The 3,930-nt window shown below is 41.7% G+C and overlaps 1 pseudogene; it reads right to left on the reverse strand.

The window, feature by feature from the left end:
* Window positions 1-272: 272 nt before the first annotated feature.
* Window positions 273-687, reverse strand: LOC109244627 (annotated as a pseudogene).
* Between the last annotated feature and the right edge of the window lie 3,243 nt (window positions 688-3,930).

Here is a 3,930-nt window from a genome sequence, read left to right on the forward strand (position 1 = left end):
CAAAGCTGTCTTGAGCTTCTGAAAGCTCTCCTCACACTCCTCCGTCCACCTGAACGGAGCACCCTTTTGGGTCAGCCTGGTCATAGGTGCTGCAATAGACGAAAATCCCTCAACAAACCGACGGTAATAACCCGCCAAGCCAAGAAAACTACGGATCTCTATAGCTGAGGATGGTTTGGGATCTACACTACTTCCACCTTCTTTGGATCCACCTTGATCCCCTCACTCGATACTACGTGACCCAAGAATGCCATGGAATCCAACCAGAACTCACATTTCGAGAGCTTCGCATATAACTTCTTCTCCCTCAAAGTCTGAAGCACTGTCCTCAGGTGCTGCTCATGATCTTCCCGAATCCGGGAGTATACCAGAACGTCATCAATAAAGACAATGGCGAATGAGCCAAGATATGGCCAGAATACACTATGCATCAAGTGCATAGATGCTGCTGGGGTATTGGTCAGCCCAAATGACATAACAAGGAACTCGTAATGACCATACCGAGTCCTGAAAGCAGTCTTCGGGATATCTAGCTCCCGAATCTTCAACTGATGAAAAATCAGAACACAAGTCAATCTTAGAAAACACACGAGCACCCTGTAACTGATCAAACAAGTCATCAATACGAGGCAAAGGATACCAGTTCTTCATCGTAACTTTGTTCAACTGGCGATAATCAATGCACATACGCATGGAACCATCCTTCTTCTTCAAAAACAAGAACATTCCGCACAATGACCAGTGTAATTCGCGCATCTGTCGGTAGAGGGTTCAGCAGAGCACCCCAAGGTGAAACACTGGGCCGAATAAAACCCTTATCAAGGAATTCCTGTTACTGCTCTTTCAACTCCTTCAACTCAGGAGGATCCATACGGTAAGGAGGAATAGAAATGGTTTGGGTGCACGGCAAAAGATCAATGTGTATATGGATAAAATCAGAAAGCCTGATCTTATGATCGTTGTGACACCTCGTAGCTTCACCTTGAAGGCCCGGGACACGGCTTAAGGCCATGACATCGAGGGTTCTTTGTACCCGACCTCGGGGCAGCATAAATCGATGGTTATCATGAATAAGTAGGAGGTTCCCTAGGTACGCGGTCAAAACTGACAGCACCTACAAGAATAGTACCAGTCTGTACCAGACTGTTAGGTGGCTATACCAGCTACATTTCAGTGTAATAATTACACATGTACCATGTTGGGATTCCCCCTCCTATATAAAGGGGTCCTTGTTATTTCTTGGGCACGTGATATTCAACACAACACACAATATTCTATACAAGAAGAAGAACATTCTCTGCTGTCTAACTTAAACATACTCTCCTTTGATTCTATTGCTTACATTTATTACATTACTTGCATTTATTGTGTTTTCATTGATTGTTCTTCATTTATCACTCATCATTGATCATAAAAAGCCTCCACCAAAGCTCTCAGAACTGTTAATCCTTCATCGGCTGACCACACCCTAACGTTTAGCTCGATCCCGAGGTCCCGTATAGCCTAGCTCGAGATCCCGATTTTCAGTCACTCGACTTTCTTGTCACACTGCCTTCAAGCTCTTATCTTATTTTCTAGCTTCACACTTAGCATCTGCTGCCTAACAACTAGCATAAAAATAAATCACGTATTTTTAGAACCACAAAATCAAATCTAATTGTAATTACCATTTTCAAAGTAAACAGTTTGGCGTCCACCGCTGTTACAACCCATATTTACATACGTTAGTTCATGCCATAGGGTCGTCGACGTAAATCCATGAAGAGATTATCTTTGAGATGATAAGAGATTAATCTTATTGGTCTTAAATGATACAAAGGTGTATAAGGGTGGTTAACAAGTATTAGAAGTTAAACGAATCAAGGATGTTGTCAGCCGTATTTTTGGGTAAACCTAGGGGTGCTTAATACTCTCAAGAGGTCGTATTTTAAGGTATATGAATCATAAAATATCCGTATCATAGTCTTGAAGTCAAACGAGTTATGAAACAAAAGTCGACAAGAGTTGTTGCAACTTAAGTTCATAGTTTTACTTAAACTTTAGGTCAAATATTATTAAGCTTTTCTCCCAATATACTTGGAATTACGGGGTGATCTACCCACCAAATTGAAGATCTATGAGTCTAGTTTCCAACGCATTAAACCTTTTATCAATACGACATTGGAGTAGAGAGATATTTGCGTTTTCGCGAGACTGCGCCAAGCACCTCTCTATGGGACCCACTTAGGCGGTTTAAGACATTTGGATCTATATAGGACGCCTCCAACCCGTTTTAAGTCATTTATTTTCACTATTTTCAGACCTTAGAACCCTAGGAACACCCTCTCAAGGTTCTCTCAAGATTCAAGACCCAAACAAAGGGCAAACAACACAAATCAAGTGTCGGGAATCCCGTGGCGCTAGTAAGTCTCTTGTTCTTCTTGTTGTTGCTCATTTTTGTGTTGTTCCAGCTCGTGTGGGAGGTTTTTTTTAAAGGGTTTATGTTCTGTAACTACTCCCTCAAGTTCTTAATATCAACCCTAGGTGATTTCAAGCCTTCTAAAGTGATTCTAGTGCCAAAACAAAACACTAATTGATTGCTAGTTTCGCTTCCTTGTTGTTGTGGCAGAATTGGAGGGATATTTCGTGGAGAATTAAGGTCAAATTGGAGTTGTTCTTTCTGTATAAAGGTAAGGAACCTCTTAATCTATATGTATTTAAGATTATCCAAGTTACGGCTAAGTCATTGAAGCTAGAACTTGTGAAATATATATCGAAAGGCTTGGTAGTAATGTTATCGGTTGGTGGACTGTTTTGGGATGCTCAATATGATTATTATTGATGTTGTTTGGGCTGTTTGGTGATTATTTGGAATTGTGTGAAGTCATATATATAGGGGAGGTGCTGTCCGTTTCATCGTAAAATAGGTTGTGGTCGATACATAATAGTTATGACGCTTGAATGGTAACTATAGTACCGTTTCTCTTATTGTAGACTAAGGAGTCGTGAAAATTGCATAGCTTGAGATTGGGGCAGTATATACAAGGTATGTGAGGCTATCCCTTTCCTTCTTTTGCACGACTCCGATTGTACATAATGTAATGAACGAGCTTCCAAAGATACTCTACTCTTATAAGCTAGCAGTACTTACATTGTTTCCCCTCTTATGGAACGATTGATGTTGATGTTGCTTCTCTTATTCTTATGTTGTCAATGTTATTGGTACTTCCTGATTCTTATAAGGTTCATGGTGAAGAGTTAGTCCTAATAACGTGTACAGAGGATACCGACCTTACGTCACTCCGAAAGGTTTAGAACGTGAGTTCATGAGTCGAGCATGCATTATATATATGTATCTATTTTACTCTACCGAGCCGCGCTATAGTCGGCCGGGTATGGCACCTATTGTGCAACCACTGATCAGTTGGGTTTTACCGAGCTCCACGTGGCCGGGTACGTTTTTACCGAGCCTATTACAGCCGGGTACGATATGATGATGATGATGCCCACAGAGGCGTATGTTTTAAAAGTTCATGTATCTATACATATGTATTACGCATTTCATGTCAGTAGCCCTTAGAGGTACCCAGATGTTACAGGTTGTTTATTCTCTATCCCTGCTTACATTACTGTTCGTACTTATGGTTCCCTGCCTTACATACTCAGTACTTTATTCGTACTGACGTCCTTTTATTTGTGGACGCTGCATGTCGTGCTGCAGGTCCTGATAGACAGGCAGGTGCAGCTCCCCCACCATAGTAGGCTGTCCAGTTCAGCGGTGATTGGCGAGATCCCTTCTTCGGACTTGCCTTGGTCTTGGTATGCATTTTTGTTATAGATATTATGGGTATGTCGGGGCCCTGTTCCGGCTATGTTGCAACACTTATGTTCCTTTAGAGGCTCATAGACAGGTGTCGACTCATGTATAGTTTGGTAGGCCTTGTCGGCTGG

This window comes from Nicotiana attenuata, unplaced genomic scaffold (assembly GCF_001879085.1).
Source record: "Nicotiana attenuata strain UT unplaced genomic scaffold, NIATTr2, whole genome shotgun sequence".
Lineage (NCBI taxonomy): Eukaryota > Viridiplantae > Streptophyta > Magnoliopsida > Solanales > Solanaceae > Nicotiana > Nicotiana attenuata.